General features: G+C 39.4%; 1 non-coding gene and 1 pseudogene across 1 annotated transcript; one reads left to right on the top strand and one right to left on the bottom strand.

Moving 5' to 3' along the window:
* Positions 1–7,570: 7,570 nt before the first annotated feature.
* Positions 7,571–8,241, top strand: LOC130735486 (60S ribosomal protein L23-like; annotated as a pseudogene).
* Positions 8,242–13,285: 5,044 nt separating this feature from the next.
* LOC130741516 (small nucleolar RNA R71) lies at positions 13,286–13,392 on the bottom strand. The gene has a single exon (XR_009020411.1). It is a non-coding gene; the product is annotated as a small nucleolar RNA R71 (small nucleolar RNA).
* Between the last annotated feature and the right edge of the window lie 3,441 nt (positions 13,393–16,833).

The following is a 16,833-nucleotide window of genomic DNA, read 5'->3' as shown; positions in this document are numbered from 1 at the left end:
CTGTTTAAAGACACACTTAGCTCTCATGCTTCGAGCTCGGTGTCTTGTGGACTTGTGGACTGGGCGAGACCCTAGGGTTCCTCGCCCAGGAGACCCAGCCTTGGGCGCAGAACGCATCAGGACTTTGAGCCTCTCTCCTTGAGGCCCAACTGGCCCATTTAGATAGGTTAAAGGCGCGAAAGCCCAACTCTGACTCTACAAATAGGAGGGGAATACCAGTTGTAAGGGACTCTTAGCTCATTTGAGAAATATTCAGATTGAAATTCAGTTATTCTCTCTCTCTAGCAGTTGGAGTTTCTCTCTCTAAAACATTCATACCGTTTTCCTCACACTTTGGGTATTCTACCCCATTCAATGTTCTCAAGATAGAACAAATGGACCCAATTTGATTCCAATTATAATCTCAAGGACCTCGAACATATTTAAGCCTAATTTATATGTATCAATCTTACCCACTAAAAATTAAATGAATATAAGTGAGTTCACATTATTACCATTTAATTGTTTGGTTAAGCTGACAAATGACTTGTTTAGTCCACTCACTCCCTTTTTGTCAAATGTTGAATTTACTGTTTCAATTTAACATTTTGAAGTTAAAAGAATATTAATGAGCTCACATTATTATAGTTAAATCGCTTGGCTCAACTGACAGAAGACATGTTTTGCCACCTCCGAGTTTTAGGTTTGAATCTCCCTTAATTGATTTTTTTTTGTAAAACCTGATCGACGTTTGCCACTTTCAGGGACTGCAGGAGCCATTTTCATTATCCAATGATCAACTTATGTGCGACTTTCAAAGACCACGAGAGTCATTTTCATCACGCAAAGACCAACTTATGAGCGATTGTCACTTTCATCGACCAAATTCGTAATTTACACCCAAAACTATCATTTCATCATTAAATTCAAATAACTTCATTTCATTTCAAAAAAAAAAAATTCAAACAATTTTGATTCATCCATACAAACTTTCCCCTTAGGGATGTCAATGGGTACGGGGGGGCATGGATAGTATATACCCACCACCCGCTCCACATGTAAAAATGTATATCCATACCCGTTCCATATCCACATGGATATCCATTTAGTGGGTTTTAACTGGATTTTAAACTATCTGTGGATATCCATGGGCACCCGACACCCATGAACATAAATGAATTTACATATATTTGTTAAAAAGAAAATTATGTTAAATATGAAATTTAACATTGGACTTTACAGTTAATCAATGTGTAAAGGAAAATACTTCTTTTCTACTCTTTTTTGGGTCTAAGAGCTTCTTTTTACCATTATCATTGTATAAGTTTACTTGAAAGAGAACTATAACTCAAACACAAATTCATTAGATATTTAATATACATCTATGTATATACATATAAAAAAGATATTTTAGTATTTTATATATCGGGTGGGTATCCGTGGGTATGGATACATCAATATCCGTACCCGCCCCATTAATAAATGGATAGTGAAAATATTCATGAAATAAATCTGTGGATACCCGTGGGTATGGGTAATTTTACCCATAGCGGGTTTTTATCCGTGGGTATCCACCGGTGTGGGTAATTTTGACATCCCTATTACTCCTCCATCAAAATTTCACTAACTTTTTCCGTCGTTTCTCTATTTAATATTTTTTCATTTCTCTCTCAAGGTGGAGCTCAAATTTGTATGTGAATCATTGATTTTTGAAAATCAAAGGACACGCCAAGATCATGAATAGAAAAACTTTGGTGTGCGAAGTCGACCTATCTCATTTCCAGGAGAGTAACTATCTATTCATAGTCTTCCGCCCCTAACTATTTCCATCCTTATGTTATGTTGACCTTAACGTTTAGTTTTGCTTGATTTGCCTCGTAATTGCCTTGCTTATACCCAAATTTTAAAGCACACTTTAATTGATTCGCATCATCACAATGGATGAGAAGGAGAAATTTCCACTATAATTGCATCTGATGTTTTGCTTTCTTGCGATTCTCCGGTGAAAAAGTTGTAGGGAGTATATCAGATTTATGATTTCATTGCATAATAGATTTTTTGTTGAATCTAATAATTGTTAGGTTCGTAAGTTGTGTTGATCCGTTGTCACCTTAGGGTACCTACCTTGTCAAGGCTGGATGTAAATTTATTTACAGTTGAGAGTATGTATGACATGGTTTAGAAATCCTTTGAAAAAAAAAATACCCGCATTTATAAATCCTTTTGAAAATCACTGCATATTTACTTAAATAAGTTACTAATTATGACCCCTGAAAGTTGGGGTGTTACACCACCCCACGTGTAGGGTATGTGGCGGGCACTCCCGTAGAGGCTTCCTAGCCACCACCTCACAGTTTGCCTCCTCCTTCTTCTTGCGGTTCAACCTTGTGAGACCCAAGTTTTTAAGTTTAGAATAAACCGAATAAAATTCCTATTCACGATTAGTTTCGATATAACGTGAAGGAAAACCTGAACAAGTGTTTATCGAATGGAATAAATTTATGTATAAGAAAGTTCAGAAAAAGGCTAAGGATAGTATTAAAGTCGATATAAGCTATAGCGCGAGTAGTATTCGCTTATACCTAAGACGAGAGCGTTAGTAAACGACTAATTTGCACTTAAAGACACGATGGAAACTAATTCCAAAAATCTTCAGAGAAATGTTAGAACTTCTCTTAATCTTTCCATGACAAGCATTTCGATACGAAACCTTGAAATGTACGGACGTCCGATTCCAATTCTCGGAGGTTTGCCGAAACTAAATCCCTGATAACTCAAGAAACTTAAAATAAACGGTCGATGAAGACTTTTTCTATTCGGAGCTTCAAACGAAGATTCCACACACGCGCACCTATTTCTTTCGAGGTTTCTAATCTTTCTTCAGAAAGAAGTTTTCTCATCCGACATCAATTGCAAAAAGTAGTTTTTCGGGTAAAATAGATTTACACCGACTTTGGATCGTTTGTCTTAATTCCAAGAAACCTATTCTGAGTTTTGAAATTTTGTCTCCAAAACCTATCTTAGAAATCACAAAGGAAGGCACAGGAAAAATTGGAATCGCGAAATTTTCATTTTTCCGCATTTTCCATAACCTATAAATAGCTTGAAAAAAAATCAAAAATTCTCCAACACCATTAACATTGAACCCGCGAGCTTGGAGGAGAAGGAGGGAGAAAAGATTTTCGCTGTTTCTTGCCTGATCGCTGCACCGACAGTTGCTATTCGAAGACCTCGAGGTATAGATGCTATTTCTTACTTCTGATCGTCAATTCTGTCGTTTTTCTCTATGTCTTTCTGTGCTCAAAGTTTTGAGCCTTTTGTAAAACTGTCCAAATAACTCGATTTCTCTGTCTAAACTTATTCCCTGCATGCCCAAGAGCATGTTTAGCGGATTACATTTTGCCGAATCTCGCCAAATTGCCACCGAGTTTCAATTCTGCTCGAAAAAACCCATTTTTGGCCAAAGCTTCGTCCTTTAGGCTTAAAACTCTCGACTGAGCTTAGCGCTAGTAGGATTAGTTGTCATAAATGACGTTGGTGACGTCCCCATCTAATTTGTTTTTCGAAATTCCAATTTTGAAATTCCGAGCTAAAAACACCGACCAAAATACCCCTGCGACAGTTTTCGATCCGATAATTTTTCCGAGCTTTAATTCGCCTTAATTACGACTAATGATAACCTAGGAACCAAGTTTGATCGAAGAAAAATCGGCGCCCACAATTAGTGTGTGTGGCCGAGAGCACCTCCAAGGGGGGAGGAAAAATTCTTTTTTTCGAAAACTCGTCTTATCGCGTTAGATTATCGTACTTCGGAGTTTATGATGCTTCGTGTAACTTTAGTAATTATTGTCTGCTAAGTTTCTGACTGATTGTGATTGAATTCTGTGGTTTTCGCTCTAAGGTTCGTTTGAGGAATTCCAAGGAGCGGAAGGAGGAGATTGTGAAGGAACGCTTCAGGATCACACTGGAGGAGCTACAGGTGAGGGCTATTCACTGAATACTAGCTAATGTTTTAGGTGTCAACGAATTCGACTTGATTTATTGTTTATGCACTTGATTGTGATTGACTGGGAAATGTTTTCTAAGGCTTCGGCTGACAATGATGATCATTTATTGCTGGAATTGTTTTTGATATTGATTCATATGCTATGTGCTAAATGGTTAATCTAGGATGTGTTGTTATTGATTCACATGCTATGTGCTAGATGGTTAATCTAGGATGTGTTGATATATGTGCCATGACTGTTGGATTGTGTTACTTCGATTATGAAATTACACATATATCTGTTGTGCGTCAGAGAGGATAACGGGCAGTTATGCCAAATTTATCATGAGATTTTGGGAAATTTGACGGGACGAACGGAGGTTCGGGCTCTTATTCATATTTTAGTGGATCAAGACCTTCTCTGGGAGTTACTTGAGATTATGGGATCTTTTAAACTCATAAGATTAGAGATAAAACTAAATGGAAACTATTTTACAAGGAAAATTCATAAGACACTAAACAACCTCTGAACCTTTAAATAATGATAACAATCTCAGATGAAAGCTTATGGTTTGAACATTAGTTTTGGAAAAAGAGAAGTGTCGTTGAATCCAAGTTTTGGGGAAATTAATAAGTTCCTGAGTATGTTAATACTCTTTTGCTCGATGAGCAGTTTTGTCGTTTGGCTATCTAAAAGATAAGCCGGGAAATTAATAAGTTTCTGAGTATGTTAATACTCTTTTGCTCGAGGAGCAGTTTTGTTGTTTGGCTATCTAAAAGATAAGCCGGGAAACTGATAGTTTCCGAGTATGTCAATACTCTTTGCTCGCTGAGCAGTTTTTGACCATCGGATGGAGATGAGTCGGATGATTTGAGAAGTCATCATGAGATAATACAATTTTTATATTTAAGTGTCTTTTGTCGCATAATCGACATTTACCTTAGGGTATTCTTTTTAAAGACAATTAGATAGCTAGAACACGTGACGACGTGACGAGTGAGGTCGGAGATGTTGTTTGGCTAATCACTTTGCATTCATGCACACATTTCAGGGGTTAATACACGGTGGGATGCCGGACCTCGGTGGATTCCAAAATGGTCATAAGACCCGAATTTCCACATAAGAACACTGCGGTGATTCTTATTAGCAGACGGAAATGGCAGGCCTGCGGGTATACTGCTGATCTGACTACATTTTGTTTGGTATAAGAGACACCCGAGCGGAAATGATCCCACTTTGGCCGGTGCTAGGATTGACTCGATGGTGCCCATCCTTCCGGATTGCATCTTGTTCCTCGTCATCTCATTCATGCACCATGCATACTGACTTAGTTGCCGAATGTGATTGTTACTTGTTAATTTTATTTGATACATGTTAATTGTCATCATTTGTTATTCATATTCATTGGAAGATCTACAATTTATAATGCTATCACAAACTTCTAAGCCTAAGTAGTTATCCCTTAAACTTTATCAACTGGGTGTATTACTTATGTAATTCTTTGAAGTTGACCTTCGCGCCTTCTGTTTGTGTTTTGGTGGACTACGCCCATTGTCAGATGTCCATGGCGGATTGGTTCACGATGGTCCACCCTTCGGAGGGGACTAGGTTTGAGATGCTTGATCAGGAGATCCCCGGATCATGGGTGGTCGACCCCGCTGGCCACAGAGCGATCTACTCGGGGAGAATAATGGAAGATCGTGTCGACAGTCTGGGGCACTTGACGGAGGGAGTTCTGAGGCATTACACTGTTAGCTTCAACCTGCCACCCGGCGTGCACTGCGGACCCGGTGTAGGAGTACCACCACCACGTCGTCTCCTGACGACGAGGACCCCTCGGAGGAGGAGCCTGTGGGAGGGACTTCATCGGACTCTAGCTCACCTACTGTTGTCGTTGCTGCTGACCTTGGTTCGAGTCCTGGACCCGTGAGACCAGCACAGGAGCATGTTGCAGTAGCGAGGGGAGGGATGGTTGCAGACATTGACCTAGTCGTCCTGGATTCTGATTCGGACGATGATCACGCTAGCATGTAGTTGTGAGTGCTGGGGTGTACTCCTCTGGACAGGATTAGGGTAGGAGTAGAGTTATAGCTCTGGTCGTCATGTTCGTATTTTGGGGCAGGGTAGGTTCCCGACCATTAGCTTTTTGTGTGGTTTTCTTTATGGAAATCACAGAGAGTTGGTTGGACTAGGAGGTCTTATTCAGGCCGTTTTAGGTTGACCTACTTTCATTTTGGAGGACTGTATTGCGAACACTTGACCTTTCACTTTGGTTTGTACATATTGCTCACGGGCACTACTTTCGGTTACTTCCCGTCACTGGAGGATACTCGTGACGTGGTTCACTACTTACAGCGGGGGCTGTAAATATATTGTACATTAGTTATGTTTATCTTTCGTTGTAGAGTCTTTATTTCGACAAGTCTTTAAATTTATTATTTAAACAAATCGAAAAAAAATATTCATGTTTTTCCGCTTTATTTTCTTTTTGGTCACTAAAGTGACGCCACCGAAATTGGGGTGTTGCAGACCTCGTGGGACGAATACGGGCGGGGGCTACTTGATCCTCATCAACTATTTGCTAGCTTATTCTTCATATTTGGGTTCTTTGTCCTCGGCCCCTAAATTCCAAACAAGTTTATTTAAGATAATTGCAGCCTTCAAACGTCACACACTTACAGGTGCGTAGGCCACGCATGTGCATGTGCGTAGTAGACGCACTTGCAGGTGCGTTTGGCTCACAAAATATTAAAAAAACACTTATCGGTGCGTGACCTACACACCTTTATGGGCGAACGAAACCAGAAACGAGAAAAAAATTACAAAAAACCGTGAAAACTAACCATGAATGTTGCAGTGTTAAATGATGTGGTGGATAAAGGTTGTGGTAGGCGGCGTCGACGACGTCAGCGAGTTACGGTGGCAGAGAAGGTGGCGGTGGATGATGGTGGCGACACTGAAAATGGAGAATAGGAAGAAGAAGAGGAAGGAATGGAGATGGAATGTGAAAAACTGAAATGTGTGGGTGGGGGTGAGGGATTAAGGATTTGAAATGTGGGGCTGGTAGTTTTTGGTGGTTATCGGAAGTTTTTTATATTTAAGGGGTATTTTTGCACTTTTTAGGGGGGTTTTATTAGATGAGAGGGGGTTCCAATAACAATTACCTTATAACTATTGTATTGTTTAGCTCAGCTTGAAAATGCCTTGTCTTTTCAGTCTCAAGTTCCAGACATTTACTCCTACGGTCTAGACAAAGTTTGAGTGAAATTATCATAGCTATAAGTGTACTAATAATATTTAAGATAAATGAAAGTATGAAATATTAAAATATCATATAAATAGTCCCCGAATGATAAGAGTTTGTAGACATATGAATTAGGAATGATCAAGAGGTCCAGGGGTCATCCCTAAGGAATGTAGTTTATCTTTTTAATGTACCAAAAAAAAATATCATACAAGTAAAAAGTAGTTATATGAATTGAATAAAAAATATTAAGTAATAAATATATAGCACTTTGTATAAAACACACAAAAAAAGCACAGTATAATAGTATATAGATTAAAGATAAAAAAAAATTAAAAGATACACAGCTTTAAAGGAAAAAATGTCGAAGCAAGGGCGCGGTGGACCGGCGGGAACAAGTTGCGGATGTCGTTGGGTCTCCCGGTGGCGGCGACGGTGAACTGCGCTGACAACACCGGTGCGAAGAATGTCTACATCATTTCCGTGAAGGGGATCAAGGGTCGTCTGAACCGTCTTCCTTCTGCTTGCGTCGAAGACATGGTGATGGCCACCGTCAAGAAGAGGAAGCCCGATCTGTGGAAGAAGGTGTTTCCTGGTGTCATCGTTTGCCAGCGCAAGCCTTGACGCCGAAGGGACGGTGTTTTCATGTACTTCGAAGATAATGCTGGGGATATTGTGAATCCCAAGGGAGAAATGAAAGGTTCTGCTATCACTGGTCCAATTGTTAAGGAGTGTGCTGATCTATGGCCAAGGATTGCAAGTGCAGCTAATGCTATCGTATGAGTAGGAACTCTAGCTTAATGAGCTTATCTTTCAGCTTGAGGACTTATATTTTGTGTTAAGTTTTGTTTTGAAAGACTTAATTCGTGTCGGTTATATCTTGACTTGTTAGCCAGATGAATTTTGAAAGATGATATCTATTGGCTATTATATGTTCTTCTAACATTTTACACCAAAGATACACAGCTTTATCCAATCTTATTTAAGCACTAAAAAATGGCAATATATAAAATGATAACGCCCCAACAAAATCATCACATTTAGACCAATATAAAGAGGAGAATGATCGAACATTTCAGTACAAAATACAATACTGGATATCAAGTCATAGCATTCACAATTTACGAAAGTGTGGGGGCAATTATAATTGGGGGGCAATATTACTCAATACTTTCTCCGTTCCAGAAAGGTTTGTAGTTTAAGGTTGTGGCACAAAGAGTAAGAAAATAATTATTGATAGTATAATTTGACTAGATTACCCTTATTTAATTTTACTAGTATGATGTGCAACTATTAAATTATACTTAGATAGAGAAGAATGTAATTAATAGAGAAGAGTTGTGGTTGGTTAATATGAAAGGTGATAAGTGAGAGAAAATGTATTAAATGAGAGTATAGGTGGAAAAAAATAGCAAAAAATGCATTGGTTTTCTAAAACAATAAACATTTTGGGATATTGAAAAACGGTGCAAAACAACAAACTTTCTGGAACGGAGGGAGTAATATATACTCTTTCTGTTCCAAAAAGATAGTTGTTTGGAATTGTGGCACAAAGAGTAAGATGATAATTATTGATAGTACAAAGTTATTACCTCCGGTCTTATTTATAAGAATGAAAGAAAAGAAAAATTTTGGTCATTTTTATAAGAAGCAAATGAAAGTTTGAGATATATTAATTATTTTTTTCCAATGATACCCTTATTAATTCTAACTTGTAAAATTTGTCTCATTAATTATTCTCTCTCTTTCCCTCTCCAACACTAATAACAAAAGGTAATTTTGAAAGTTTATCAAGACAAATTTAATGCATTTTATCGAGTTTAACTACATTTCTTAAACTATGTGAATTTTTTTTTTGCTTCTTAAAAATAGGACCGGAGGTAGTATTAAAATACCCATATTTAGTTTTACCAATACAATGTGCAACTATTAGTATTTAAGGCAAGGCTTAATTGCAACTTTGGTCCCCGACGTTTACCAATACCACGATTTTGGTCCCCACCTAATTTAATTACATGGATGGTCCCTGACGTTGTAGGCTGTGTGCAACGTTAGTCCTACCGTTTATTTCTTAATGGAGGAGGCTTACGTGGACGTCCAATTGGAGAGAGAAAGGAGGTATGAGGAGAGAGGGAAGCACGTGAGTATCACGTGACCCTTATCTGAACCCATTATACCCAAACCCCTGACCTCCCTAGAACGAAGAAGGTAACACGATTTAGATCCCTAGGGTTTCAGATTTGGGTATAATGGGTTCATATAAGATTCACGTGAGTTCACGTGATACTCACATGCTTCCCTCTCTCCTCATACCTCCTTTTTCTCTCCAACTAGACGTCCACGTAAGTCTCCTCCATTAAGAAATAAACGGTAGGACTAACATTGCACACGACCTACAACGTCGGGGACCATCCATGTAATTAAATTAGGTGGGGGACCAAAATCGTGGCATTGGTAAATGTCGGGGACCAAAGTTGCAATTAAGCCTTAAGGCAATAGAAATGTGGATATTGGTTATGTGGATAATAGACAAGTATTTGGTTTACAAAAGGTTGATAGAACAAAGGTTTTTTATTAGTAAAAAGGAGAGTTACAAGGCTGTGTACAGAAGCTGGTTGCTTCTCGAGTTGTATCACAAAGTTGTGGTTCAAGGCCTATATATAGGCAGCGTATTCACCACCTCATTAAGTCGGTAAGTAATATTTAATTCTTAGATCTATCTCGATGCATTAGTTCTTAGGTCTATCTAGATGTATTCTAGAATTATCATGACATTTCTTTCTCTACAATGTTCTAGAGAATTGCATCACTTTTTATCACTCCTCCTTGATGCAATATTCGGTAACTTCAAGCATAACTCGTAGCTCTTCAAATCTTGGTCTCGGTAATGCCTTTGTAAATATATCTGCAATTTGATCTTTAGTCCTGCAGTACTTGAGTTGTATCTCTTTTGTTGTCTCAGCTTCTCTAATGAAGTGATATTTGATTGCTATGAGCTTTGTTTTACTGTGATGCACTGGATTTTTTGCCATTGCGATAGCTGATTTGTTGTCATAGTTGAGTATAGTAGGCCCATTTTGTTTTTCTCTCATATCTTCAAGTATTCTCCGTAGCCATATAGCTTGACTTGTTGCTTCAGCAGCTGCCACGTACTCTGCTTCAGCTGTTGATTGTGCTACTGTAGCTTGCTTCTTAGACACCCAAGAAAATATTCCCGATCCAAGTGAGAAAGCATAGCCGGAAGTGCTCTTCATGTTATCTACCGAACCTGCCCAATCAGTGTCGGTGTAGCCAAGCAACCTTGAGTTGGTTGTGGTTTTGTACTATATGCCAAACTCTTTTGTTCCTTGCAGGTATCTTAGAATTCTTTTGCCTGCTCCAAGGTGTATTTGACTTGGGCTCTGCATGAATCTTGATAAAAGACTTGTAGCATACATGATGTCTGGTCGTGTAGCTGTCAAATATAGAAGACTACCAATTAGACTCATGTAGCGCGGTGCATCAGCTTCTGGTGCTCCATCATCCTTCTGTATTTTCTCATTTGTCACGAGTGGAGTACTTACAGGCTTGCAGCCGTACATCTGGAATTTCTTGAGTAAGCCTTCGGTATATTTCTTTTGTGAGATAAATATCCCATCATTTCTCTGACTTATCTCTATACCGAGGAAGTAACTCATCAAGCCAAGGTCGGTCATCTCGAAGGTCTTCATCATGTCTTTTTTGAACTCCATCATCATCTTTGTATTATTTCCTGTGTAGATAAGATCATCTACATACAAGGAGAGTAAGAGAGTATGCTGACCTTGAGTCTTGATATACAGTGTAGGCTCACTCTTGCTCCTCCTGAATCCTCGATCGATGAAGTATTGATCAATCCGACTATACCATGCTCGAGGAGCTTGCTTCAAGCCATAGAGAGCTTTTCTTAGTCTTAGCACTTTGCTTTCATTGCCTTCGCACACGAACCCTTGTGGTTGCTCCACATAGATCTCTTCTTCGAGCACACCGTTGAAGAAGGCTGATTTGACATCTAGTTGATGGATGCTCCAACCATTTTGTGCTGTGATGACCCTATTTTAGTAGTGTTTTTAGGGTCATTTCCTAGTTTGTTTTGAGTCTATTTATTGAGTCTCATGTAGTGTTTCATGCATTATCATGCATTTTTATCTTTCTTTGAGTTATTACTTTGTTTTGGTAATTTTGTAGTTTTATAGGGACTTTTCTTGCATTTTAAGTAAGTTTAGGACTTGCATATCTTTTCTTTTGTAATTGAAGGTTCTCCTTGCTAATTAACTCTGTAAAGCTTCTAGATATCTCTTTTACTTTGTGCCTAAGTTACCAGGTCTGAAACTGATGGTTGAGGAAGGCCAAGAAGCTTGGAATTGAAGGAGGGCTTAAAGAGGCTTGAAGAGGAGTTACAAGGAGCTGAAAAGTCTGTTCCAACGAAGCTTGAGCGCCTAGGCGCTGGGAATTGGCGCCTAGGCGCTAGTGCAATTTCCTGAAGCTTTTGGAATTGGCGCCTAGGCGCTGGGAATTGGCGCCTGGGCGCCAGACACCTCCAGAGGGCATGTTTCTGGGCTGGAATTGGCGCTCAGGCGCTCTGAATTTGCGCCTGAGCGCCCAGACTCGACTGTTTTGCCTATAAATTGGTTTTTAGACATTTCTCTTTGAACCTTTTGTCATTTTATCATATTTTCATAAGTTAGAAGAGAGGGTTTGAGTTCTGGAGCTTGAGGAGCTTTCTCTAAGCCCTATGTTTCAGGTTTCATCTTTATCTTCTTGTATGGATTTCATAGTCATGTTTGGCTAAAACCCCTTTTTCTTTGGGTTCTTTGTAAGACTTATGATGTTTTAATCTTAGTTCCTATTTCTATTCATGATTCCTCTGAGTAAACCCTTGAATCCCATATCCATGCTTTATGTTTCAAGTTAGAACATGTGCTAGCTTTATACTTTTCTATAATAGAACGGAAGTTTGTTATAGATTAGGGACTTGTTGTGGGATTACCTCTTCTATATTTGCTACTAGGAATAGAGGAAGGGTTGGGGTTTGTTGGCCTGAATTGCATGCTTAATGCCTTTAGCAAATGTTTAGGTTATCAAGGAATTGTGGTTATCTTTTGGCTTGAGAGGATTGTCTATGCGAGGCATTGATAGATGATTGATTAGGCTAGAACATCAAGGAGAGACTCAGAGTTTTGTGGATAGAATAGGTTGATTAGAACTGAATTAGTTAAACAAGAACCCAAGGCATTCTCACCATTGTTCCTCACACACTTGTATTTCAATTGCTTGTTAATTAATCACCAAAACAATTAACCTTTAAAACTGAATTTTACTTGCTTTCATACCGTGAACTCGAGGCTTATACTGAATTGCCACACCAATTCCCTGTGGTTCGAGAAATTAAAACCGGGTGAATTCTGTACACTTGCAGATTGACCAACAAGTTTTTGGCGCCGTTGCCGGGGAATTGTTTGTGGTTTTTGGTTTAAGTTTTTAGTTTGTGGTTTTATTTTTTGTTTTTATCTTTGTCTAGAATTGGTGCTACTAATCTTTCTTTGGTTGAGCGTCACACTTTCAGGTTAGTCTCACAGGAGACACCGCCATGGGTGGCAATATGACGGAGGAGGAGATGCAAGCACATATTGAGGCGAGAATCCAAGAGGGGATCACCCTCCGGTTACGAGAACAAGAAGTTGAGAATGCCAACCGGTCTCTTCGGGAACTCACATCAGCTACTATGAGTTATGACTATCCCGGGAGCATTATTTTTCCCAAGGGTGTTGGAAACTTTGAGTTAAGACCGCCATTCATCAACTTGGTGAGCCAAAGCCAATATGGTGGAGGTGCCCTCGAAGATCCTCACGCTCACATTGAGAGGTTCATCCGGAATTGCAACACTTACCGGGTGAACAATGTTCCGGCGGATGCAATTCGGTTGAGCTTGTTTCCATTTTCTTTGAAGGACATCGCTGAGGAATGGCTGAATTCTCAACCTCAAGGGAGCTTCACTACTTGGGAAGACTTAGCGGAAAAGTTCACAACAAGGTTCTTCCCAAGAGTCCTTTTGAGGAAATTGAAAAAAGACATCATGAATTTTGTGCAACCCACTGAAGAAAATCTCTATGAAGCTTGGGAGCGCTTCAAGAAGCTCTTGAGGAAATGTCCTCAACACAATCTCACCCAAGCTGAATTGGTTTCAACATTCTATGATGGTCTACAATACTCTTGGAGGTTTGGCCTAGATGCGGCTTCAAATGGCGAGTTCGATGCTCTTCCCCCACAAGCGGGGTATGACTTAATAGAAAAGATGGCAGCGAGAGCCATGAACTCTGAAAATGATCGCCAAACCCGAAGGAGTATGCTTGAAGTGGAAGCTTACGACAAGCTCTTGGCCTCCAACAAGCAACTCTCCGAACGAATTGCGGAGATTCAAAATCACATAAAGGCGACCAATTTGGTCGGTGCTACAGCAGCCAAAGTGGAGTGTGTGGCTATTGGAGGGCCCAATGTTAGTGAATTTTGCACCATTACTAGTAAGGGTTTCCGAGGTCAAAGCTCTGGACTATCTCAACAAGTCCAAGAGCAAGTTGGTGAAAATGATGCTGGCAAGAAGAGTTTGGAGGAGTTGGTTGAGACTTTCATCAACCGCATGAAGAACAACTACAAGAGCCAAGAGGTGGCTATAAAGAACTTGGAAAGTCAAATTGGCCAGCTGGTCAAGCAAATGGCCGAGATACCTCAAGGTAAGTTTTCTTCCGATTCTTTAATTTTTTCTAAACAAGAAAATTCTGCTGTTGTTACCACTAGGAGTGGGAGAGTGTTACATGAGTCAAAAAAACAAAGTGAGGAAATAGTTGAGGAGGAAAGGAGTGTTCCTATTAAAACTAGAGTGATGAATGATCCTATTCCTGAGCTTAGCAAAGTTCCATTTCCTAAAGCATTGGCTAAAAAGAATTTGGATAAAAAGTTTTCAAAATTTATGGATGTTTTTAGGAAACTCCATATCGATATCCCTTTTTTCGATGCTTTGGAACAAATGTCTATCTATGCTAAGTTCATGAAGGACATTTTAAATAAGAGAATGAAGTTGAGTGAGGTTGATGAAACTATCATGATGACCGAGGAGTGTAGTGCCATTTTGCAAAGGAAAATGCCTAAGAAGAGAAGGGATCCTGGGAGTTTTACTATCCCGGTGGAGATTGAGGGGTTGACTGTTGTTGAAGCCTTGTGTGATTTGGGAGCGAGCATCAACTTGATGCCGCTTAGCATGTTTAGAAGGTTGAATTTAGGAGAGGTCACCCCGACCATGCTCTCCTTACAAATGGCGGACCGATCCCTAAAAACACCTTATGGGATCATTGAAGATGTGATGGTTAAGGTTGATAAATATGTGTTCCCAGTTGATTTGTAGTGCTAAACATGGAGGAGGATGCTAAGATTCCTCTCATTCTTGGCCGACCCTTCTTAGCCACAGGCAGGGCGAAGATCGATGTTGATAAGGGTTAGCTCATTCTCAGAGTTGGTGAGGACAAGGTAAGATTTTCGATTTTCAATCCTAATTTGCAAACTAACATTAATGATGGTTTTGTTTGTGATATGATCAAAAGCTTATCCAGGTCTTCAAAGGAGACCCCCAAGGTAAGTGAAAAAGATGTTGAGCTTAATAAAGCTCTCATCAAGCTTGTAAGTGAAAACAAGTATGGGGGGTCTAAAGATGAGAATTTCCAAGCCCACATCGCCCGGTTCACACAAGCTAGTCACCTTGTTAAGATGGAAGGTGTGACTAGTGATGAGCTCAAGATTAAGCTATTCCCTCACTCCTTGAAGGGGGGGAGCAAGGATTTGGTACGATGGTTTAGATGAAACCCTCTCTTGGGAGGAATTGTTCCAAAGGTTTTGTGCAAGGTTCCTACCTTGCACATGTGGAAGAAAGATTGATGGTAAGGAATTTCCTTCCTAACACCAAAGGAAGGAGAGTCCACCTAGGACTATAACTTAGGGCTGCTTGGGAGACAACCCAAGTCTTGTTTTATTTTGCTTGTTTGTTTGTTGCATTTTGCAGGGAATGAGAGCCTGAATTCTGGAGAAGGAGGTGTATCTAAGGCCTCCATGGTAATTGGTAAAGGAGGTAGACTCTTTCCCTTAGTTGAGCTCATGCATTTTTGCATATTTTTCTTTTGTAGCTTTTATTTTTCTTTTATTCATGCATTGTTTTGTTAGAGTCAGTTTTTTGGTCGTTACTTCCCTATACTCACATGTTTTTGCCCGTAGTTATGCTCTCTAACATGTTGCTAGTTTTGAAAACGTTTTTGTGAATACTTGTGTTTCTTTTGGGGATGAGTGATTGCATGCTTTGGGGAAGAGAGGAGGAGACTTTGGTCTTCCGAGTGTTTCTTGAGAAAGGAGTCGAGGTGAGTCCATTAAGGGTCTATCTTTGACCCTTCACCATAAAATTTCCCTGGAGGATCCTGACTCACTTGCAATTCTTGGTTCTACATTAATTTCACTCATAGCATGCTTTGTGATTCTTGCTTTATTCTTGAGACTTGTAGGATTTCTTGAGATTCTGAATTAGTTGATTGAACATTGTCTTTAGTTGCCCCACTTGAGCCTTTTTGGAGATTTTATTGTTGTCAAGTGATTGGGGCGGATGTTTGGTTGGAATATTGGGGAGTGATGGTCCTTGATTATATTTGTATGGAGCTGAAAAATTGTGAAATAGTCTCTTGCCCCGAAAAGAAAAAAATCATTGAAAAAAAGAAAAAGAACTCCTGAACAAAAGCTGGAGTTGTAAAAAAAAAAGTTGAAAAAAAGGGGGGTACAAGAGACTTGTGCTAAATAGTTTTTTGTGAAAAGCTCCGGGGGTTTTAGAATTGGACCACACTCAATGTGCTTGAAGCCTAGAATTTCCTTAGGGACCAACCACCATCATGTTCTACCTAGCCAATGTTTCAACCCTTTTTAAAGTCTCTTTGAATATTTGCATGTTTGATCTTTGTTGCTATTGAGTGAATGACATTCAGGACCTATGAACTTGCTTGTGTGTTCAGTGCACTTAATATATATCTCATCCTAGGAATTTTAGATCTATATACTTCTCATGATGGACTCTACACTCTCCTTTGTCTAAAAGTTGCATGAAGTGGATTGTTGTGTCTTTCTTTTGGAACCAGCTGTAGTTGCTAAATCCCCCGATTTTCTTTTAAGTATTCCTTGTTGAGAGCACTTGTTTGGGAGCATTTCTTGCGCTTGAGGGCAAGCGAGTGTTTTTTACGCTCGAGGGCGAGCTGTCGTTGAGTATAGTGGTGTGATGACCCTATTTTAGTAGTGTTTTTAGGGTCATTTCCTAGTTTGTTTTGAGTCTATTTATTGAGTCTCATGTAGTGTTTCATGCATTATCATGCATTTTTATCTTTCTTTGAGTTGTTACTTTGTTTTGGTAATTTTGTAGTTTTATAGGGACTTTTCTTGCATTTTAAGTAAGTTTAGGACTTGCATATCTTTTCTTTTTTAATTGAAGGTTCTCCTTGCTAATTAACTCTGTGAAGCTTCTAGATATCTCTTTTACTTTGTGCCTAAGTTACCAGGTCTGAAACTGATGGTTGAGGAAGGCCAAGA

The sequence above is a fragment of the Lotus japonicus genome, chromosome 2 (assembly GCF_012489685.1).
Source record: "Lotus japonicus ecotype B-129 chromosome 2, LjGifu_v1.2".
NCBI lineage: Eukaryota > Viridiplantae > Streptophyta > Magnoliopsida > Fabales > Fabaceae > Lotus > Lotus japonicus.
This window is presented reverse-complemented; position numbering and strand designations above follow the sequence as displayed.